The sequence below is a fragment of the Armigeres subalbatus genome, chromosome 3 (genome assembly GCF_024139115.2).
Source record: "Armigeres subalbatus isolate Guangzhou_Male chromosome 3, GZ_Asu_2, whole genome shotgun sequence".
NCBI classification, from domain to species: Eukaryota; Metazoa; Arthropoda; class Insecta; order Diptera; family Culicidae; genus Armigeres; species Armigeres subalbatus.
The window spans coordinates 300,578,645-300,604,062 of NC_085141.1; the positions used below are offsets into that span (position 1 = coordinate 300,578,645).

General features: G+C 40.3%; 1 protein-coding gene across 4 annotated transcripts in view; it reads left to right on the top strand.

Moving 5' to 3' along the window:
• The window catches only part of LOC134224978 (solute carrier family 12 member 7), an 848,828-nt gene that overhangs the window by 59,843 nt on the left and 763,567 nt on the right, over nucleotides 1-25,418 (top strand). The window contains exon 1 of one of the 4 annotated variants that reach the window (XM_062704690.1): nucleotides 17,683-17,820. The exons of the other annotated variants lie outside the window; for them this stretch is intronic. The gene's annotated coding sequence lies outside the window, so the exon portion shown is untranslated. Of the gene's footprint in view, nucleotides 1-17,682; nucleotides 17,821-25,418 lie in introns of those variants that run through there. 4 annotated transcript variants of the gene reach the window in all.

The window sequence follows — 25,418 nt, forward strand, 5'->3', positions numbered from 1 at the left end:
GTTCCTCCGAATTCCTCCGGAAGTTCCTCCGGAATTCCTCCGGAAGTTCCTCCGGAATTCCTCCGGAAGTTCCTCCGGGAATTCCTCCGAAGTTCCTCGGGAATTCCTCCGAAGTTCCTCCGGGAATTCCTCCGAAGTTCCTCCGGGAATTCCTCCGAAGTTCCTCCGGAATTCCTCCGGAAGCTCCTCCGGGAATTCCTCCGGAAGTTCCTCCGGGAATTCCTCCGGAAGTTCCTCCGGGCATTCCTCCGGAAGTTCCTCCGGGAATTAATCCGGAAGTTCCTTCGGAAGTTCCTCCAGGAATTCCTCCGGAAGTTGCTCCGGAAATTCCTCCGGGAGTTCCTCCGGAAGTTTTTCCGGACATTCCTCTGGATATTCCTCCGGAAGTTGCTCCGGAAATTCCTCCGGGAGTTCCTCCGGGAGTTCCTCCGGGGATTCCTCCGGAATTCCTCCGGAAGTTCCTCCGGAATTCCTCCGGAAGTTCCTCCGGGAATTCCTCCGAAGTTCCTCCGGGAATTCCTCCGGAAGTTCCTCCGGGAATTCCTCCGGAAGTTCCTCCGGGAATTCCTCCGGAAGTTCCTCCGGGAATTCCTCCGGAAGTTCCTCCGGGAATTCCTCCGGAAGTTCCTCCGGGAATTCCTCCGGAAGTTCCTCCGGGAATTCCTCCGGAAGTTGCTCCGGGAATTCCTCCGGAAGTTCCTCCGGGAATTAATCCGAAAGTTCCTCCGGGAATTCCTCCGGGAATTCCTCCGGGAATTCCTCCGGAAGTTGCTCCGGGAATTCCTCCGGAAGTTGCTCCGGGAATTCCTCCGGAAGTTCCTCCGGGAATTCCTCCGGAAGTTCCTCCGGGAATTCCTCCGGAAGTTCCTCCGGGAATTCCTCCGAAAGTTCCTCCGGGAATTCCTCCGGAAGTTCCTCTAGGAATTCCTCCGGAAGTTCCTCCGGGAATTCCTCTGGATGTTCCTCCGGGAGTTCCTCCGGGAATTCCTCCGGAAGTTCCTCCGGGAATTCCTCTGGGAATTCCTCCGGAAGTTCCTCCGGGAATTCCTCCGGAAGTTCCTCCGGGAATTCCTCCGGAAGTTCCTCCGGGAATTCCTCCGGAAGTTCCTCCGGAAGGTTCTCCGGGAATTCCTCCGGAAGTTCCTCCAGGAATTCCTCCGGAAGTTCCTCCGGGAGTTCCTCCGGAAGTTCCTCCGGGAATTCCTCCGGAAGTTCCTCCGGGAGTTTCTCCGAAAGTTTCTCTGGAAGTTCCCCCAGGAATTCCTCCGGAAGTTCCTCCAGGAATTCCTCCGGAAGTTCCTCCAGGAATTCCTCCGGAAGTTCCTCCAGGAATTCCTCCGGAAGCGGAGGAATTTTTAGAGGATCTTCCCAAGGAATTCTCGGAGAAACTTCCGGAGGTATTTCCAAAGGATTTACGGGAGGAATTCTCGGAGAAACTTCCGGAGGATTTCCTGGAGGAACTTTCGGAGGGATTCCAGGAGGAGCTTCTTGTCTCATTCACCATCAATTATTTATCACGTCCCATTCCTTCATTTGATTTTTATTTATTTTTTTGATATTCCCGTGTTTACAAATGGAAATACGCTTTTTTCTAGTGTCACGCTACATATAAAGTTGACCGACTCTCTATCGCTCTCATCGTTTCTTTCCTGTCCGAAACTCTCCCGAAATGGTAATTTTTGTATGGAATTTGGAAAACTTAGTTGAAGTAAAAAGAGCTTCCTGCTAAATTTAATGCGGTCACATATACTTTTTATTACATCAAAATGATAGTTGAAAAATTTCAAAACTTTTGTCAGTTGGGTTTTGCAAAATTCGGTTCCTTTATGCCTGAAATCATCGGAGAGAGGTACTGAGAAACGAAAATTTTAGTTGAACAATTGTTTAGTATTTTGAGCCTAATTCAAATTTGGGAAATAGTAGGTCCACAAAATTTTCAAGGAACATTCCTTGATAAATTCCAAAGAGATTGTCAGTTGGGATAAGCGAAATTCGTTCCCAATTCCGAGTTATAGACATTTTAGTATGAAAATAGCGCCCTACCGCGAGAGAGCTTCCCTCAGACCTTAAGGAGGGTAATTCCTCGGTAATTGGCGCACTCCAGTCTGTGTCCTTTCTTAAAGAAAGGGCAAAAGAGGCCGTCCAACCAGCGAGCAGGCAATACCTCGTCTTCCCTCATTTTCGACTTAGCCACTTCGGTTTTATCTGTCAGCAAATTTCCTTCTTGGTCGTTGCACATGACGGGAGATGGCGCTGTCTTTCTCCGCACGCCATTGACAGTCTCATAAAACCTTCGCATATCATTCTGCTCCATTCTTTCCTGCGCCTCACTAATAACTTGTTTTTCGTACTCTTTTTTTCTTCCTGCGGTGGTTTCGTTTCTCGGCTGCTCTTACTTCCTTGTACCGATCTCTATTCGATCGGGTACCCGACACCAACAAACGGCTTCTGGCAACGTTCTTCTCGTCTGTCACTCTCTAACACTCCACATCGAACCAACCCGTCCTGGATCGCTTCTGTGCAGTGCCTGCCACTTCTCGTGCTGTTGTGCTCACCGCTCCATGGATCGATTCTCATAGATCGTTGATGTTCTCGCTAACGTTGATTGCACTTATCCGTTCGTCGAGCTTCTGGCGGTACTCAGCCGATACTCCTTCCGCCGACAATCGCTGGATATTGTAACGCATCGTTCGCTGTGATCTTTCGTTCGATACAGTTTACAACCGTGATCGAATTTTACTGACAACGAGGTAGTGAGCAGAGTCAATGTTCGGACCGCTGAATGTCCGCACATCGATAACATCCGAGAAATGGCACCCATCCACCAGAACATGGTCTATCTGGTTGCAAGTTTCACCATTTGGGTGTCTCCACGTGTGCTTTCGGTTGTTCTTTCGTGCAAAGTAGGTGCTACTGATGGGCATCCCTCTAGCTTAAGTTACAAATTTACTAGCCGTAGGCCGTTGTCATTGGCAGTGGAGTGAAGGCTCTTCCTACCGATTAAGGGACGGAGAACGTCCTCTCTACCGACCTAAGCGTTAGCGTCTCCGATAACAATTTTCACGTCATGCTTTGGGCACTCACGTCGTCGGATTTATCGTTTGTCGGTGCGTAAACGTTGATTAGGCTGTAATTGAAGAATTTGCCCCGTATCCTCAACGCACAGATTCGTTCGCTAATGGGTTTCCACAGCATCACTCGCTTCATCTGCTTTCCCATCACTACGAAACCAACTCCATGCTCTGCTTTTCCGCTGCCGCTGTGATAGATGTTATATTTGAATGCAGTGTTGGTCGTGGGGTTCACGGCTCGGAATTCACGTTCTCCGGATCTAGGCCATCGGACTTCTTGAATAGCGGCCACGTTCACTCCAACCTTCTGCAGTTCGCAAGCCAGAAGGCTCACTCGTCCAGGTTCATTTAGGGTCCTGACATTCCAGGTACCGAGTTTCCAATCATAGTCCTTATTTCGTTGCCGGATCGGTTGCCAAAAATAACGTTCTCTTTTTCTTCTATCTCCATTTTTCGTGGTATTTGAGAGGCTTCTGTAAGCTAAATGACCGGGGTCGCGTTACCTACATCGCGCTGGTGGGGCTACCACCTTAGGTATAGCTGACGCGATACAACATTTCGTTAATTAGCCGCTGGGTACCAGGCAGACGCTGTTTGAGCCGCACCTCCTGGTGAACCGACGCTCGAGGCGTTCCTTCTCACTCTATCTGATGTCAGGCTGCACTACCAGCTAAGTACACAACCCTTAGCTGGTGGTCTTTTGTCACCGGACGACCCGTGGAAGCGTGAGATAGGAACTTGTGGGGACCAGAGCTATGTTGGGCGCTCCTTCCTTGATGTCAACCCACCATTTTACAGCCCACGCTCACGATTTGATCGATTTTCGTCTGCTGGGGAAATGATAGCCTTTTCAGGTGGAAGGCGTGGGATCTGAACCCGTTCACCTTTATCTAGAAGATATTTTACGCAAATTGAAGGTCATTAAAAATCTCTGATTCTCTTAGAGTACTTTCCATTCCCCTTCATACGGGAGTTTGGCAGAAGGAAGGTCGTGCGATCTTTACCATCACAAATATTTCCCTCCGCTCACTTTCAAATCGCCTTCTATAAAACAATCTTCATTCCTGCCGTATCCTAACAGAACTATCAATTCTATACTTTCGCTTTTAATTCTATCATGAACATGTACGTCTAAGTTTGGAAGATGATATTAGCATTTCCATATCATTGTAAATCAGCTTTGTTTGCTTTTTTAATGACTTGTACATAAAACATAAATGTCTTACATGCAACAAATCATTATTTCGGTCGCCACTTGTATAACGTTTTCGATATGCTAAAATATGACTGACACGTAATGCATAAACTGACATAAACATAAAACAAAAACATTTTGCCGTGGGAGTTATTTCTGAAAAAGCGTAATGCCAAATCGATCGATTACGTCCTGCGGCATATAGAGCAGTGACTATTAATACCTCAATGTCGCCACGCACCTACTACGACAGAGCTAGGCGTGCAAAGGAACTGCAAACTGAAATCCATTTCTTGATAGCGACATCGTCGTGTACCTATCAATGAATCTATCAGAAAGGTTTTTCGTCGGCTTTCGGCTTCTAAAGAAAGCGAACCGATATATAAATAAAACTTTTCGGACCAACAGAGTTTAGGGCGGTGGTAGATATGAAAAACGCCAGTCATACATTCATAATACATTCCCCTTTTATCGCTGTCTGATGGATGAAGAATAGAGTTTTGGGTCGGGAAGTGTGTACTGTACATATATACAAATGACAAGCTGATGATGAGGGCTATTTGTATGATTTTGTCTCACGTGACAAAGTGCCCCTTCGATACGATTGTGTATCTCCAGTCAGTTGCGTCATTTCCCGATTTTTCAAGAGTTTGCTCAATTTTTTTTCATTCGATTCGGATTGAGATTATCTGGCAGACTGGTTTTGTGATAAGCGCCCGATCCGGGTTGAAGCTGTTTATCACTTAATATAGATGGGATTTTCCCACAGCATTGAATATCAATATTTCAATTCATTTGTGGATTTTTAAACGTTTCCTCACACTAAGTCTACGCGAAGGCTATGGCATTAGACCAAAAACAAGTTCTTTATGAAGCCCGAAAATCTAAAGTAATTTATACTTGTCGACTCACCTCGATAAGTTGATGTCTGTATTGAATTTATTGATTTTTTTGCAAAGTTTTTGCTTATCCTTCTTTTATTTGAATTTTTCATGTTTTAACCATTTTTAATGAAAAATGTTCTCTTATAACATTTTTTAAAATTTTTCTAATTTTCCTGGAGGCGTTTTCATTTTAGTCATTTTGAAGCTAATTAGCGTTTTGATTAGTCAAACTACACATCAGCAAAATGCCAATAACTTCGCCGAATCAACAGTAATTTCCTTCCATAGTTCTCAATCGTAAGTAACGCTAGTTAACCTCAAGATACGGATTTCCTACATTTCTCTTTACATTTTCTATATGAACTTTAATTGAGTTCAGCATCGCCCAAGCGTTCGTTGGAAGGTTTAGGTAAAATTTGGTCCAGAGCATCGAGGTATCAAATAGAATGGAATAAGAGGACGGACCATCAAACAAAATAATGTTTTTTTAACATAATGGCTGATATGGCATTTTTTTGCTTCTTTTTGCTATATGTTAACATGGAACAGTTTTACCTTTGACTAACATTTTTGGCGAGCCAAAACGTCTTAGCGGCACGAACCTACGATGTTCGATGTTCCACTTGCTTACATGCTTTGCGTAGTGGTCCAGAAGAATGTGTTTCGGTAACAAACCGAAGTTTCCCTAAATTGAGGCATTCGAATGGGATTTGCCTAACACATATTTTTTAAACTTCCGGGCGTCTCTTTGGGAATTGTTAATATTTTACTTGTTAGTAAGGCTATTACAATTAGTTAATTAAAAGTATGTCATTGCTTCTTGTGCTATGCGTGGTGAAGGGGTGGAAAATACGAATAAAAAATAACAAATAAAATCATATAAACACATAGGAAAATATTAGAAAATAATGGTATTTTTTCTAAAATTTTATTCTGCCTCCATCAAATTGACAAAATCGACCTAGAAAAACTTTAAAAAAAGATTGCTATCGGTATAAGCCTATTGCTAACATTTTTTTTAGATTATTTTTGAAACATAAAAATGAACAAACAAACATAAAGTGCTTAGCTTCTAGGACATGCTTCACATATCTGGCATTTTTTATCAGTTCAACCACAGTTATTTGCTTATTTTCGGGATATCGACCTCCAGACTTACATGATACTTGATACTTGATAGGCTATACAGCCAGAGCCGTAGTGTGGACTCCCAGCGCCCTTGGCGAAACTTTTATTGGGCGCCCCTTACTTTCATGGGTGTATTTTTGCGTTAATAATTCCTTAAACCTCTTTAACCTACATGGTGTATATATTCGAATAGATAAAAAGCAAGCATTACTCAAAGGCCGCAGCCCAAAAATTGTCCATTAAAACAGATGAAATTATCCTTAAACAATTGAAAAATGCTTCTTAAAAAAACTGATCATTTTTCCTTGAACAAATTACCTTGAAATATATAAAATGCTCCGTAAACATTTGAAAAGTGTACCGTAAAAACGAAAACAATGTACCGTAAACAATTGAAAATGCTCCTTAGAAAATCTTGTAAGCGCAGATTTCGACAATTTCGAGTTCCTCAAGCCGTGGGTGGATTTAAGAGATAGGGGAACTGGGGGTAGGACGCCCACGTTAAGGAAAATGCCATTTTTATCAATGAAAACCACCATTTCAGCCAGTTTTCATCAGCGCATACTGAAGAACAGCATATCTGCGACTGACTACCGATAACAGATATCTAATTGTCCATTTTATTGCACAGAAATTTGATTTTTAAAAAGCACCCGAAAAAAAATGATTTTGAAACCATGCGGGGTGAGATGCGCCAGTGGATGGGTTAAAACGCGCATGTGCTTATCGTACTGATTTTCATTTTAATTGCCTACATTAAGGCAATTAACCGAATGTTTCAGCTGTTTCGGTCATACGAAATGAGCATGGGCGTAATGCCCCACACCGACCTCAGAAGTTTGAAGGCCCATAAAATCGTTTTAAAACCATTTTTGACGACGATTTCGTGTGGAACATAAAGAACACGAGTAAGCAGCATGGCTCATGGCTCAATTATTAATTTATCAATGTATAACAGCGACAGAAAGACTAAATTCCACCGAGCTAGAATTGCATCAAAACACGCAAAAATCGTTTTTTCGAGTTTTTCATGTATAACTAGAGAAAAATCATGAAATATATGTATCCAATGGCAATATTTTTCATTGCTTTATCGTATAGACTATTGAAAATAATCAAAATGGGGATATTTAACCTTATTCAGGGGTGGCGCGTTTTAACCCCTATGGGCGTGCTACCCCCACTTCCCCTATTCAAGTTACAAGATAAAAATGGTCGCTGTCGTGGCTGTCCGGAACATCTTTTGCTGGCGAGGATAGGGTGCTAAATGTCAATGAAGGAAAAATACATACAATTTGACAGTTCGGTACCCAACATGTTTCGGACAGCATAACAAAGGGAACCGAAGCGACAATATTTATCTTGTAACTAAGATATCTTTTGTGGTTATGCAGGGAAATTGATGAATAAACCAATTAGCATTAAAAATATGCAATGTGTTTTTAATGAAATTCGTATCGTCAAGCATGTTCATGCGATGTGCAGTTGTATGGGACGTCTGTTTGTCTATGACCAGTCTGGTGCACAATTTCTTCAACAATGCTTTGAATTGCTTGTAGGCTAAAATTACATTTTGTATAAGTTTATTGAGGATTTCATTTTTTTACGGAGCACTGTTTTTAGTTTAAGGAGCATTTTCTCAGGTTAAGGAGCATTTTTTATTGGTTTAAGAAGTATTTCTTCTTTTTAGGGCGCATTTTCCTTAGTTTTCGGAACATTTTTCTGTTGAATAGGGTTACCAAGCAAAACAATCAGCTTCATACTCCAGGGGCTATACAATGGTGCATAAGATTCTACTTTATGACAGCCAATTTCAAGGTACTTTTTCAACTATTTCACAATAATTCTTATATCAATATACTGCGCAATTATCATTAGCTAAATAGCAAATCTTTGTTTTTCTAAGGAGCATTTTCAATTGTTTACGGTACATTTTTTTTCGTTTCTACGGTACACTTTTCAAATGTTTACGGAGCATTTTATATATTCCAAGGTAATTTGTTCAATAATTTGAGGAAAAATGATCAGATTTTTTAAGGAGCATTTTTCAATTGTTTAAGGATAATCATGATTGTTTCATGATGCATTCACCATTTTCCCTTTAAAAAAATCCCTTTTCTAGAAATTTACGATTTCAACGGCGCAAATAAAAAAGACTATATCCATTAGTGCGTGAGTTCATGACAACAAACCAGGCTAATAGAATCCAACTTCCGGTCGGTGACTGGGTCGCTTTCGGACCTGGTAGCATCAAGAAGAACCCTTCTTTGGAGTTGAATCAATGACCACCTGTTCTAATGGTATCGAAAATGTCACTGGATCAAATGCGAATGTAATGGCCCGTCTTTTGAACCGCAAATAGTTTGTCTGCCTAAAATGAGAGGATTTATCCCAAATTCATTCAAACTTCTTATCACTTCTTCCGTATATCTATCATTGAAATACGGTTTGAATTTCTTAATCGCGAACAAAAAATATATAGGCTATATAGTGGTCCCCAGCATGCTTACTATCAAGGGCTGCATAGAAATTTAGAGTAGTTGAAACGGGCCGCAGTATATTTGCGGCATTTGTTTTTTAAGTTCATATTGCGAATTACTGAACATTGTATATTTAAACAAAATATTGTATTCCTGTGAATCTACATATTTCAAATAAAATATGTACTTGTAAGGACATTTCATTCTATAGGTTTTATTTCCGTAGCTGAGAATATGATAAATTGTTTTTCACCATAGCTCCGTTAACAGAAAACATTCTATACAATTCCAAATGATCATATGCCGACCGATTCTGTAATTTCGATCTTATTTTTTTATGCTAGAGATTTATTGTTCATTATAACTTATTGTAGCAAAATACGAAAGGGTTCTGAGGAAAACCTTATTGGGATTGTTGGCACAACGCGAACATTTTAAAACATTCTGCTTTAAGAAATTCTGAACAGATCCGTTTCAGATTCTGAAAATAATCCGTTAGGGACTCTGAACAGAATCCGTTAGGAATTTTAAACAGAATCCGTTTGGAATTGAAATATAATCCGTTAGGGATTAGGAACAGAATTCTGATCGAGATTCGGAAAAGAATCCTTTTGGAGTTTGTTTCAAAATTTGAATAGAGTCCATTTATCACGGTGTGTCTGTGACCATTATTAACGAAAAAAATGTCCATCCATTCTGAACTCGCCTTTCGAAAGATATAATGTCCAGGCGTCTGCTATGAAAATTTCAAATTCTTTCATCTAGGGAATCGAAAGTTATAGCAGTTACAAATTTAATGATTTTTGCGTTCGACATCTCACTAATATGCAATCATATATATAGGGGAAACTGGACACACATGATCCCCACTTTTTGTTTAGGATATTTCTCGATGTAACATGCACCGATTGGCACGCTTTTTGATGGACTTTATAAAGAATTTAATAAGCTATTCAAAAACGTCATTGGAAGCAATTATTTGTTCATGAAAGTAACCAAAAAATCGATTTTGCCGAAAGATAGAAAATTTGGCATTTTCAAAACTTGCGGGAGACTTGATCCCCATATAGGGGGAAATTGATCCCTTTATGAGCTGAACATGTTTAGGTTCTTCCAAGTCTAATGAAAGGTTGAATTGGTCTAGCCTCAAATCCTAATAATTCTTCATGGTCTGCCGTTATATCAGTCGTGCGAAAGTTAAATATTGTTGGTATTAAGCAAGGCAAGTATTTTAGCAACACAATTGGCCATTTTCTCCACTTACTCCACTTCTCTTTCTAACCATTCACTCCACTAAAAGACAATGGTCATATCACGACAACCATGATATTCCCAAGAGGATCTCTCTTTGTGATTGATACAGTTATGATACCAAAAATGGTTGATCGATACATAAATATATCTTTGTAATTTTAGAATCTAATTATTCTATTAAATCTCTGAAAATTGGCCACACTGCAAATGCCATGCCATGGAGTACCTGTTTTGGGACCAATCGGGGGAGACAATGGGTCATCGTTGTCACCGGCAGTCTAGAGGTAGTAGAACAGAATTGTTCAAAAATGTCTCTTATATTTTGGTCTTCTTGCCCTCATATGCATTCAATCTATTCTACAAGCATTCTAAGTAGCTGAAACAGTGACCCATTGCCTCTCCCGACGATGGTACATCGAGATCGCCAGACTACTACCAATACCACAACCGTGATCATACCAGGATGATGACTTCATACATCAATATGGTACTATCACGCATCATCATTTCTGTAGTGCATGTTATTATTACACAAATGCGATTTCTCTTAAACGACTGACCAAAAGATGTTGAATGAGCCTATTATTAAAAAGTCTCTAAGAAGATTTACAAATAAATGTTGATTGAAAGCAAACTTCTCCTAGTTCAAACGGAAAAAAAATAATACCAGATCGAACAAAACTGATTTTAGGTCCTGTGATTTGTTGAGTATTTTCAAAGCTTAATTTACACACTTTTTAATTGAATATAATGTTAAAATGCATTTAATAAAACTAATCAAAACTAAGTATGTTCAAAACCACTTTGTTCTGGTTAATGAAATAAGGCTATTGAGAAAATCAAATTTCGCGTGTATTGTCTGATGAACAAAATTAAAGAGAAATGAAATTTATTTATACTTTTTAACTAGAAAAGAATTTTAATAGATCAATTAGTTACAGACAATACAATAATATGCGACGGTAGACAACAAACGCCTTAATATATGCAATATCGGGATCAAGTGTGTCCAAACTGTGGGGGATCAAGTGTGTCCATGTTGAGTATTTACTTGTTTTGTTTTTTGTATTCAATGGAAAATAAGCAATAGTTAATTGAACGGATTTATTCAATTCTACAATAATAAAACTTTGTCCAGTAAAAATTTGGTACGTTTTGGTTGGACATATTTAAAGTTATTAAACTTTTCTCCTTTGAAGAAAAAAAGGATTGAGAACAGGGTAGAAATATTTCACAGTCAATGCAGTGAAAAACATGGATCTCAGTATAAGCTGCAGTCGCCTTCATCGCCGCCGTGGTGAGTGCGACTGGGTGCAGCCGAAAAATCACTTCCTACACCGACAGTTCAATTTCGCAATCAGCCACTCACAAGTCGCTCTGACAGGCTGCTCAGTTCGCGCCGTACCGTATGACTGTGAGTGGCCCATTTAAACGCGTGGTGAATTTTTTCAATTTGGTGGGTGAATGTGTACATTTTGCTGTGGTAAATTTCATCTTCGCGGCGCAGTGGGTGATGTGAGTTCTGTTGTTTACTTTTCTGCCTCTCCGGGAATGTGAGGTTGATTTCAAAGCAGGAAGAAAATAAAAACATGATATAAAAAAACATCACCTTCATCCAGTGCTGCCGAAAATTTACAACCCTGATTGAGAATGCTTAAATAATGAAACCTCTCTAAAACCCATATACATAAAGTAACTAATATGAAATGTTACTCAGATTCAATAATCTATCTAACGGATTCGTTTGCACATATCACTGGTATAAAAATGTGATTAGTTTTCGAGAAAACAGGGGGGGATCATGTGTCCCCGGGGATCATGTGTGTCCAGTTTCCCCTACCGTGAATTTCCTCCTGATTACATCCAAATAAATTATCATCAAATATGCAATTTGCAACCTCAATCAACTTAACCTAAAACCTATTCTTTGAATAATAGAAAAAAATAGCAAAGGATGTTAGAGATAACATTGAACAAATATCGATGGCAAAATAGACAATACATACAACCAAAATACAGTATTCAAATTACAGAATTATTGCACTTCAATCTCCTAATCATACCAAAGTGTGAATATTGTCTATGACAGACAAGTAACTACACTCTGTATGATGATTCTGCTTTTATTAAATATGATAATAGTTGGTAACATAGAATAAGGCGCTAAAACAATGTTGTCTTTCATGGGTACTGGGTAGTTAGTAAGACTAGTAACCAACATTTAAACAACAATGTGCATCATTTGTTGTCAGTTATACAACCATCATCCAGTTCGATTCTAGCAGTGGTACGAAAACGAGTTCCATTTGGAAAAAAATGGGAAAGGCTAGATCGCCCGAGGAAAACCGCCTTTTCCGAGAACGGTAGACGGAAAAAGCATAGGGTAACCGTACCCTTAGTGGAGGTAGCACCAATAGTGGAGGTAGTATGGTTTTAATGAGATTTATCATATTTATACACTTTACGATGGTTTCAGTTGGTGCGTCGTACTTCAAATATCCTGTTAAATGCAACTTATCTTAAGATTTCGCTTGAAAAACTATTGAAAACAATTATTTTCCTTAACAAAATTGACTCCCTTGCACCTATAGTGGTGCAACTGTACCAATAGTGGCGAGTTTCATAAGAAACCAATGGATAGCACCACTATGGGAACCAAAATTAATTTTTACCGCCACTAAAGGAACAGTGTACCCATAGTGGTGCAAGCAATATTTTGTAATTGTTGTTGTTAAATGACATCTATCTCATTTTTGTTAGCAAATTTATTAGTTTATCTATTGGCTAAGATATTGAAGCTGTAAATTTCCCATAATTATCAATTTTCGAAAAATATTTTCTTTTGTGGATCTACTAATACCTTCACTATTGGTATCGTTACCCTATATGCACCACTTTGGAACCACCACACCACTACGCTAGACTGATGCTTTAACCAACTAAGCTACGAAGGACCTCCATCGGCCTTCGCAACCTAGAGGCTACTGAATTAGCACAAGATTCCTAAATTGGAGGCATAGTCAAATCACTCGCAATCCATTTGTCAAGCCAACACTTCCATATGTGTATAGTACACGTCCACATTAGAGGAGCGTGAGTATTTAGTCTGTTGACTCGTAAGGTCGTCTTCAGTATCTCGACTTGAGTCGAGTCAAGTACGAGACACTGAAGACGACCATACAGTTGAGGTCGAAATACGATATGTAATATGATTTGGTGGAATTAAATGGAATTGTACTAAAATCGTCTCATGACAGTGAAATATTTCTTAAATAGGGGGAATGACGGCTTTGGCAGGTTTTGTTCTATTATTGGCAGGGTTTTTTTTTATGACTGACTAGGCCCAAATTTGGCCTAAACATTCTTTGCATGTCAAAGAATATTGCGGCCAAATTTCATAAAATTTGGTCGACAAAAACCCCCCTGCCAATAATAGAACAAAACCTGCCAAAGCCGTCTTTCCCCCTAGTTTCAGTCTTTTGAAATCTCTCATTTTCTTACCTGGCTTCATGGAAATGCGATGGTTTCCATCTTCTAGTCGGATACTAGTATTCCCTGCGTCAGTTAATTTAGGTAGTAAATGCATTAATTTATGAAGTAAATGCATCGTAGTTCAACAAGTCAGTTAAATTGTTGAGACGCCCCGAAGTGGGGCATATATGCTCTTTCCGTCAACCGTTCTCGGAAAAGGCGGTTTTCCTCCTGTGATCTAGCCCTTCCCATTTTTTTCCAAATGGAACTCGTTTCGTACCACTGTTTGAATCGAACTGGATGATGGTTTTATAACTGACAACAAATGATGCACATTGTTGTTTAAATGTTGGTTACTAGTAGAGATGGGCGTTCAGATCCGGAACCGGTCAAATGATCCGGATCTCTAAAGTGAGTGAATGATTCGTGGATTCGGTTCACCAGATCAGCAAATTATTTGACCATTTGGGTAAAGGGTAAAGTTATTGTCAGTACGGTTCAAAAGTGTGAGCCAGAATGACGAAGGTTTCACTTTTTTGCATTCTCCTTACGTTTTGTTCTAAGGATCCGATCCGGTTGAAAGATCCGGATCATTAGAATGAATGACCCAGATCTGATCCGTTCATCAAAGTGATCCGTTTTACCCTACTAGTCTTACTAACTACCCAGTACCCATGAAAGACAACATTGTTTTAGCGCCGTATTCTATGTTACCAACTATTATCATATTTAATAAAAGCAGAATCATCATACAGAGTGCAGTTACTTGTCTGTCATAGACAATATTCACGCTTTGGTATGATTAGGAGATTGAAGTGCAATAATTCTGTAATTTGAATACTGTATTTTGGTTGTATTGTCTATTTTGCCATCGATATTTGTTCAATGTTATCTCTAACATTCTTTGCTATTTTTTCTATTATTCAAAGAATAGGTTTTAGGTTAGGTTGATTGAGGTTGCAAATTGCATATTTGATGATAATTTATTTGGATGTAATCAGGAGGAAATTCACGGTATATATGGTTGCATATTAGTGAGATATCGAACGCAAAAATCATTAAATTTGTAACTGCTATAACTTTCGATTCCCTAGATGAAAGATTTTGAAATTTTCATAGCAGACGCCTAGATATTATATCTTTCGAAAGGCGAGTTCAGAATGGATGGACATTTTTTTTCGTTAATAATGGTCACAGACACACCGTGTTTATGATTCTGTTTGAAGTTTCTGAACAGAATCTGCCATTCTGAAAAGAATTCAAATGGTATAAACAGAATCCATAGTCATCGTATTATCTGGAGTAAATAATCCAGCAAAATTTCAATTCAATTTCGTCAAAACCTAACTTATTTTGCAAAATAAAAGCATTCTTATTACGGAGCAGTGTATGATAACATTATTTTTACCTGTAGTTCAACCTTTAGTTCCTTTAAATCTGCGATTAAATACAAATTTGATTCATAATTTGCATAATTCCTTCCAAATTTGCCACTCCATAATATACATTGACAACATCGAAGTATATTCACTGTCAGCCTGCATAATATTTATATTTGAAGTTATGAATTTCATGAATCATAATGATAAAACTATTCACGATATATAAATCGTACTTAGACATAATAATGAAGAAAACTTGTAGTGTATTTCCAGAAATCCTTCGCGGGCCGTAGTAAGAGGCTTAGGGAGCCGCATGCTTTGGATCACTGGGCTACATGGATTCGATTTACGTGTTTTTCGCAGTCTACTCTGTGTTTCTCCTTTGGCGTATTAAAGTCCTCACCCGAGCAACCCGAATCAGACAGAAATGCTTGTAGGAACTTCATTGTGACTGAATCTGGTCACATAGTAACCCATGTGGAACATGTGTGCTGATAGGGCATCTAGATGTGCTTCCCTAAAATCTTATTGCATATATTGCATATATTGCATATATTGCAAGTATACTTGCCCTTGCCACACGCTACGGCACTGGCTACAGCTCTTCGATGAACCTACGCCGAATGGAATATCCTTCTCCACTGGATTCGATCTTGGGCCATACGAACATACGACCAACGTGTCCAGCCTACCGTAGTCTGCCGTGTTGTATAAGCTTAACAATATCTAGCCCTTTATACACCTGGTACATCTCGTGATTCATGCGAAGCCGCCAGATACCGTTGTCCTGTTTACCGCCTAGTATTGTCCGCAGCATATTACGCTAAAACACTCCGAAAGCTCTCCGATCAGCCTCCTTTAACGTCCATGTTTCATGGCCGTATAAAGCTATCGGAAGAATCAGAGTAGTATACAGCGCCAATTTTGTCTTCGTTTGACGACTACAGGACTTAAGCTGGTTACGAAGTCCGTAATAAGCCCTATTTGCAGCTGCAATACGCCTTTTCACTTCGCGGGTAACATCATTATCGCACGTCACTAAGGTGGTTATACAATAAAGCCACAAATCGGCCATCTTGGAAACCACGTGCTTTTTCTAGTGATTTTTCAAGAGCACGAATTGAGAGAACCACAACGCCCATGGGGACGAAACATCCATATATCATTTGCTTACTTATACTAAACAATCGACTTTAATTTCACAATTGTACGAAAATTATTACGCTAGATTTGAACTTATGATAATAGGAGTAGGAAACCGTGTGGTGAATTTAAAATTCACCACATGGATTGATTGTATAATCACCCTAATGTTCCGATATACACAAATTTTTCCACCACTTCAAGTTTTTCACCATCCAGCACCATTTCGCTACAACCACTACTAATGAACCCACGTTTATTACTAGCGACCATGTACTTCGTTTTGCTGGTATTGATCGTGAGTCCAATCCTCGCTGTCTCCCTCTTAAAAGGCATAAAATCCTCTTCCACGGCACGGCGATCAATCCCGATGGTACCGCTTCTTTGCACACCAGCTCGACCTCCAGACATGAACAGACTCCGCAATCGTTTAGGTATTGTATGCGATCAAGAAAGACGCGCGTGCGGCCGGCAGCGAGCAGGCAGTTTGACAATTTTCGGGCAAAGAATGACGATAAATTTGTAAATCATCGATGCTCGTAGATCACCAACAACATCTAAATTGCTACTCGAATAAGTAATCTTTTGCGTGACTAACATTTTTTTTCTGCAAATAAAGATTAAAATGCATGAGATTTCAAGCTGGCTTCTGCGGAGTAAAACGACACAGAATCACAAATGCGTTGATACTGACGACAATACATCGATCTCATCAACCAATTACACGAAAAATCATACCGATTAAAGCTGTATGAAGTGCGACGTGTTCAGTGGTTCCCAAGCGAGGTATATAATCAATCTAAAAGCAAATTATCTTATATAGGGGCTCACATTATCGGTATCTTTCATAATATTTATTTGTTTTTCAATAACTCTCTCCGAATCTGGAATAATTGCCCGATTGCGCGCATCATTATTCGGACTTTGTTACATACAGACGTTTGATGCTAACTGTTTCTCGCCTATTGCTGAAAATACGAAATGTGTAGACTTCAAAAACAGCTCATTGGTTGAAAACGTATCCGAAACCGGCTGAGGAAAATATAAGCCGAAAGCTGCCCAAGAAGAGAGGTGAAAAAATATCAAATTTTTACTAGTTTACGACTTCTATCAATAAGAACACCGATGTGATATTGTTATCTTTTTACACAAGCAAAGCAATCGCTAATTATGAAATCCATCTACAACTGTACTATGAACATCATGCGACTTGCCTGTCTCGTGAGCTGAAGACACCCTGAATCATCACCGAAAAAAAAAACACGCAGATAAGTTTTCAAATCAAATATAAATCGGAGATTAGTGGCTGCTTAAGAGCTCGAAAATAAATTTGCCAACCTGTTGGGAAACTGCGATCCGTTCGGTTCGGCGTCTTATCACCGGGAGGCTTGCAAATGGGCTTCAAAGTGTAGAAGCCTTCCTTATCTTCCAAATTTGCTTTTGATTCTGTGCGGCTTTCAGTCACCGAACCTCCCCCTGTGCCGGTCCTGTTGCGCGTATCCGACGCCCGAATAGTAGAAGAAAAGGTGCACTGCACACGTCGTTGTCGTCGCCGGTCGATTCACCGGACGCGGGCCTGTCGAAAATAAGTGATGTTGTAATTTTTCCCTCAAAAGTATATTGTCTCTGATATCGCGAGCGGCGCGAGCCGGCCTAAGCTAACCGGGTGGGACCTGACTTTGCGTCAGTTGTTCGGTAGATTAGGTCGTGGCAAGCGTGCATTTTCAAGTTCGGAGTGTGATATTGCTGTGGCCGTTCGATTGATCAAGGTTGAGATTAGGTTCTCGAGAAAACTTGGAGTTTGCTGTTGAGGTACACATTAGTTGCAGGTTCTAAAGTTTTGTGAAGCAATTCGTCCACATTCATCGGTACATCAAATGGACCTCTGGTAACGGCGGATGGTGACGTGTCGTCAATAGTGCGGTGCTTTTATCTTATCTTGAAGTTTATAGTTTGATTGAGCAATACAAATTTATGATCGCCCAGCATATATATTTTGGCACATTATCTAGCATTCGGGAACTTTCGGCAATCCGCAATGTGTCAAACGCTATATCATCGCTTTATATATGAAACATCGTGTGACATAATTGAGCCTTGGTGGACCGAATTGGAGGTGGGAGGCGTGGGTTCCGGTTTTATCATACTGATTACCAATTCGAAGCTTTGACGGGAATTAGAACTAAGCCAAAGCTATAATATGTTTATGGGGGTGTAGTAGATGGCTTTATCAAATCCTCAAATCCGTTCATATTCAAAAAACGTGTCTTGTCTTACTTTGAATCCAAGAATTGATTATTGGAGATTTGTGGGTGGTAACTGGTTTATAACTAGTTTTCGAGACACATTTTGCTAGTTTTTTTTTGTATTTTTGTGATATCTTACATGGCTACATTTTCATTGTGGTTGATACAGCGACTTTTTGATTCTTTTTTTGTGACGACTGCATAATTTGAAAACGAAGAAAAAAAAGACTTAACATTGAGATGAAGTTTAATTTTATTTGATGGACCGTGAACAAAATCTAACATGTACCTAAACATTTTGTAACAAATTATATCAACCTTTGATCAAAATATGTCAGCGATCAGTTAAGTATCTGAAGACGGTGAACCTATAACAGCACTTTTGTATGACAGTTCACATGGTCTGTTCGATGCGAGTCGAGATGCGCAAACCACCCTAGTTCTAGTATTTTTCGATTGGATGTGACGTCTCAGGATGTGACGAGACATAGATATCTGCAACTCAGTTAACTCAGCAGTCGACATTGCACCTTTGGTGAGGTACACCCAGGTTTTTTTTTACACGGTTGAAATTCATTAATTTCTCGGTTAACCTGAACTTTTACAGCTTTCCAAATACCCCCTGAATTTTCTTTGATTTTTTGTGAATTTTTTGGTGGGGTTAACTCATTGCTTCATTGACCCTGAAGGTCTTAAATGACCAAAACCAAACCGTGTAAAAAAAAACCTGGGTGTATTGAGCAACTACAACTACATTATAGACTTCTTGATCACAGAGAACATTGAGCCTCTGCGTGGTCAACTTGAGAATCGCATTACAGTCATGCGTTGGTTTTGTTGTTACCCTGAGTGGTGGTGTCTATTCCAAGTAGAGCTAGCGGCCTTATGTATGACCTGGTTATGTATAGAGGTCGTCATGACTGGAGCTGTGCGCCTATTAAAACATTACATTGCCTACATTGCATTTCCAGTAGATACGCCTGAACATTAAAAAAGGTCATTTATGATCTTTATGATAGGTGACCCAATATTTTCAAATGTTTTGTAAACAAATGTTTTCTGGCGTTTAAGGTAATGATATCTAAAAATTACCTTTTACATCGACCGGTTTCGGGCGCGATGTTGCTCATCATCAGGACTATGTCCAACTGACTACTTCTCGTACGTTGCTCGTACACGTTCGGTTGCAATTGAAATTAGGGAAGGTTTGTTTCAGAACATGGTCATTAAAATTGCTACAAGCTCTTTATGGACGTCTACAAAGGCTTGATTTTCGCATTAAATCCATGTTTTTCGGATGTGAAATGTGCTCGTTTTCGTCTCTTCCTGAAAAACGACTTTCCAAGCCATCCAGTAATAGCTGTGCCAACTTCTTGACAACAGAGTGTAGATCCGTATCAATAGTGGATTGTCGTACATGCTTTGAAATTATGTTGGATAGAACAGCAGTTTTCGAAAGTGAAACGTTATGTTCCAATGAGATTTCCACGGAGACATGGTCATTTATTTTGAGAATTTTTGTTGAGTGATCAATGACCCACTCATGTTTTTCCAAATTTAAAACTGAATCCAGAAGTGCCAAAGTTGAAACAACGTGTAGGAATGCAATCTAGCTCAAAAGTCACCAATTTATTTTTAAGTAGGCGAGCATTTCGGTTCACTACCCAGCAGAATCGCGTCATCTCATGAGAAAGACAGAAATTTGCAGATTCACATCATCTCTTGAGAACGACAGAAATTTATCAAACTAACTCGCTTTACTCAGTTTGATTACCCCTTTCAGGCCCACGGGATCATATATGACCCCAAAAGAAAAATGGATGTATAAAATCGCACGATTGATAAAAGTAAAAACTGTCTACAGCAAAATTGCTTGAAATCAACTCCCCTATCAGGGAAAAATATCAAAGCCTTTCGTATCTTCTTTATTGCTTGGAGCAGGGAAAAGCCCCTGGGAGTGGTATTCATTTGAATCACTTCTCCCAAAGGCATAAAACCTCCTCTTCTTTTCAAACCTCTTTACAATTTCAGTGCACTTCCAATGAGAATTCATTCTCTTTAAAGGAAGTGCAATAAGTTCATCAATACATATATAAATTCTTATGCTACTCTCAATGACTTATAATCTATAAATTACTACTAACTAATGTTAAATGCAACTCAACACTATTCAAGTCACTTCATGGGCAACGTTAATGAATGATCCTAGGTTCGATGGGTAGCTTAGCGACAGAAGATTCAAACTGACCGAGCAGCAAGGAACAGGAGCCATCTGGTGGATCTAGAGCCGCGTCATCGTCTGGTGTTCATCGACAGTAGGTTGCGCTGGAAGAGAAACTGGCGATTCCAACTGGCCGAGCAACAAGGAACAGCAGCTGCTAGATGGATCTGCAGCCGTGACATCGTCGGTGTGCATCAACGGTAGGTTTCCCTGGGAGATGAACTGGCGATTCCAACTGACCGAGCGACAAGGAACAGGAGCTACTAGGTGGAGCTGGAGCCGTGGCATCGTCGGTGTGCATCAACGGTATGTTTCGCTGGAACCATTAGATTTTTTTAAAGAGGGAGCAGTATCTTGACTTCGGCTAGACATATACCAATTCCTGTTACCTGGAAGAGAAACTGGCGATTCCAACTGACCGAGCGACAAGGAACAGGAGCTACTAGGTGGAGCTGGAGCCGTGGCATCGTCGGTGTGCATCAACGGCCTTAGCCTTACGACAACCTAGAACATCATGAACACGATGAAGTTAGGAAAAAGAAAATATTAGGTATATTGGCAGCGGTTTGTACTGTTTCAAAATAAGATTTTTATTCAAACGTATTCGGCCATCCAAACTATCCTTGAGTTCAGGACTTGAAATCTACAACTGCAAAAAAGCAAAGTTTATTTGAGTATTCAACAGTGTTCATTGCATCTTATAGAAGGTGAGAAAAATACCGCAAGGTAGCTCTGGAATGTTCTGGGTTATCCAAACTATTTTTGAGTTCCGGCCTTTATCCAATTACAGACCCCATTTGATTTTGGTAACATTCGGCAACAAAGCCATTCGATTTTTGCAACACATTTTTTTTTTGAAATCGCTTGTAAACCGCGTAAATCCCATAACGTTCGTAAAAAAGTTTGGTTAGAGCCCTGAACCGACGTAAAGAAATCGTAAAAAAAGAGACTTTTTTTTGGGAAAAAACACTTTGATTTTAAAATTTGAGCAAATAAAGTGGTTAGAGCCCGAAACCGACGTAAAACAAAATTGCAAAAAAACGCGTAAAAAATTTCACGAAATAACAAAAAAATCTAAAATTCGCTCAAAAAAGTGGCACAGTATGTCTATGGTTACAATAAGTGAAGAAATGTTACGAATCTTGAGAGCAACTCGTGGTTCATTCGCCTCCTCGTCGTACCGTCCGCTATCTGCACCCCACCTTAGATGGTACGCAGCACTTTCCTTTCGAAAACTCCAAGTGCGCGTTGGTCCTCCACGAGCATCGTCCAGGTCTCGTGTCCGTAGAGGTCTACCGGTCTAATGAGCGTTTTGTAAATTGCCAGTTTGGTACGGTGGCGAACTCTATTCGATCGGAGCGCCTTGCGGAGTCCAAAGTACGTACGATTTCCAGCCACTATTTTATTTATTTATTTATTTAATAATCTATATAGCAACATAAATAACCTTTAAAGGTTTTCAAAGTATATGATACCATAACTATAACTAATTGCAGAATGCCATTGTACTCTAACTACGGTTGAAAAATGATGTAATTCTATTTTTAAACGAATGAAAATGTCTTTCAAGCCTACAATTTGACGGTAACTCGTTCCATAATTTGACCGCGCGGTGACGAAATGAATCCTTCAAGTAATTTGTGTAGTATCTCGAAACAATCAGTGACGGTGTTCTTGCTGAACGCGTATAAGTGAAAAAGTTTTCGAGATATTTAGGAGGGTTGTTAAGTATTTTAAACGTTTGTGTGCATGTTCTAATCTTAAGATGGTTAGAAAAACTGCATCCAAGAAGTAGATTGGCGTAATTTGATATGTGGTCAAACTTTCTTAAATTGAATACATATCTTGTAATAGTGTTAATTATACGTCGTTAACTATACGTCTCCGAATTTCTCTGCTGGTATCATTTTCGGCAGTCACCAGTGAGCCCAAGTATACAAATTCTTCTACCACCTCGATTTCGTCACCACCGATGCAAACTCGAGGTGGGTGGCTCACATTGTCTTCTCTTGAACTCCTTCCTATCATGTACTTCGTCTTCGACGTGTTGATGACTAGTCCGATCCGCTTGGCTTCCTTCTTCAGTCTGACGTAGGCTTCCTACATCTTCTCAAAGTTACGTGCCATAATATCTATGTCGTCTGCGAAGCCAAATAGCTGGACGGACTTATTGAAAATTGTACCACTCGTGTTAATCCTTGCTCTTCGTATTACCCCTTCCAAAGCGATGTTGAATAGCAGACACGAAAGACTATCACCTTGCCGTAACCCTCTGCGGGTTTCGAAGGGACTTGAGAATGCCCCTGAAACTCGAACTACGCACATCACCCGATCCATCGTCGCTTTGATCAACCGTGTCAGTTTATCCGGGAATCCGTTTTCGTGCATTAGCTGCCATAGCTGGTCCCGATCGATTGTATCATATGCAGCTTTGAAGTCGTTAAATAGATTATGTGTGGGCTCGTTGTATTTGTGGCATTTTCGCAGTGGTTGGAGAATGGCGAACCCCTGGTCCGTGGAGCCCATAAAGTCCGCCAGGTACTGCCCCACGAACTCCCTTGCAATTGGTGCTAGTCGGTGGCATAAAATTTGGGAGAGTACCTTGTAGGTGGCGTTCAGCAATGTGATTGCGCGGTAGTTGCTACAATCCAGCTTATCGCCCTTTTTGTAGATGGGACACACGACATTTCGGCAAAACTTCCTCCTTTCAAATCTTGGTAATGACCAAGTGCAGCGCTTTAGCCAGTTCCTCACCACCGTGTTTAAATAGCTCTCCTGGTAGTTGGTCAACCCCAGGGGCTTTGTTGTTCTTCAACCGGCCAATCTTCTCCTGGATTTCCTGGAGATCCGGAGCCGGTAAAATTATGTCCTGCGCGCGTTCTCCTGGGTTCATCACCATACCGCCATCTTCGTCTGCCTCATCGCCATTCAGGTGTTCTTCGTAGTGCTGCCGCCACCTTTAGATCACCTCACGCTCGTGCGTAAAAAGGTTCCCGTTTTTGTCCTTACACATATCAGGCTGTGGCACGTGGCCCTTACGTGAACGGTTTAACTTCTCATAGTACTTTCGTGTGTTATTAGCGCGATACAGTTGCTCCGTCTCTTCACGGTCTTCCTGCTGGCGCTTTTGTCTGTTCCGCGTCCGTTTATATCGTGCCTCGTTCGCCCTCGTGCGGAGTTGCAGCAGTCTCGCCCATGCTGCATTCTTCTCTTCCACTAACTGCTCACATTCGCCGTCATACCAGTCGTTTCTCTGATCCGGGGGCACCGTGCCAAGTGCAGCGGTGCTACCAATGGCGAATCGAATATCTCTCCAGCCATCTTCAAGAGACGCTGCGCCTAGCTGCTCTTCCGTTGGGAATGCCACTTCCAGCTGCCGCGTTTTCTTGGGCTAGTCTACCGTCTTGTAGCCGCCCAATGTTAAGCCGCGGCGTCCGACTTCGACGCGTGTTGTACACCGTCGAGAGTTTTGAGCGCAGGCATACTGCAACGAGGTATTGGTCGGATTCAATATTCGACGAAAAAAGCTAGTATTGTGGCTGTAGATCACAAGTTTTGGATTCAAGGATGGTTTGGATGATCCAGGGTATCCCAAAGCCATCGTACCTTGTCTCTCGATCCTCTGGAATATGTCCTGGACTTTGTTGAATACATATTGAAACTTGGAGCGACTAAAGAAGCTAGTGTCGTGACTGTAGATCGCAAATTCTGAGCTCAAGAACGATATGGATAACCCAGGATATCCCAAAACCATCTCACCATGTCTCGTGATCTTCACAAATATGTTCTGAACATGGTTGAGTACATATTCAAGCTTGGAATGGCGAAAAAAAGCTAGTGTTGCGGCTGTAGATCACAAGTTCTGGTCTCAATGATGGTTTGGATGACCCAAGGTATCCCAAAACAATATTACCATGTCTTTCGATCTTTCGATCACGAATATGTTATGAACATAGTTGAATATATATCCAAGCTTGGAGTGACGAAAAAAGCTAGCATGTTAACTGTAGATCGCAAGTTCTGGACTGAAGGACAATTTGATTGATTTGTTTGAATCGTGAATCGGTTCATTTGACCGATTAGTGAGTGAATCGCCCCTAACTATTTTTTTTACTTTATTAATGTGTTTTCTAGGATTAAGTTCAACACAGCCGCCCGCCGTATATAAAGTTTGAAGCGTATTTCTCAAGTAGAATATAAATTCAAAGTGAAAATATCTTGGGGGTACCTCAAGCAATGCCAAGGCCTCAAGGGGTACCACACAACAAAAAGGTTGAGAACCGCGAATCTAAGTACCACAAACCACAAACGACAGTAATTTCTAAATCGAGAATAAGGAAAAATTTACTAGTTTTTGCCGCCTTGACAATTGAATTATTGAAATTTTCAAAAAGGCCGTTACAAATATTTAATAAAAAATATGTCCTACTGGTCTCCTGAAGATCAAGTGGGGAGGGGGTGGTAATATAAAATAAATATTATAAAGAAAAATATCAAAAAACTCTTTGGATTTGTTAAAGAATATTTTTTAAATCCTCAAAATTTTCCAGAAATTTCTTTTGTTACCCCTTAATTTATTAGTTTTGGGCAAAAAAAAATCCGAGAGGGGGGAGGCATATATATATTTTTTTGTATTTGTATCGGCCAAAAAATGAGATGATGATAATTTGGTAATTCCTTCGAAAGTTTCCCAGAATTTCTTTCGGAAATTTCACAATGAATTCCTCCGAAAATATCGTCAGAAATCGCTCCGAAAATTCCCTTGGGAATTTCTTCGGTATTCCCTTTAAAGTTCTCTCAACAACTCGTTCTGAAATACCTTCAAAAATTCCCCCTGGAATGTGTTCAGAAATTGCACCAGGAATTCTTTCGTAAAGTACCCCAGGAATTCATTCCAAAATTCTCCCACGAATTGTTTTGGAAATTCTTCCAGCAATTATTTC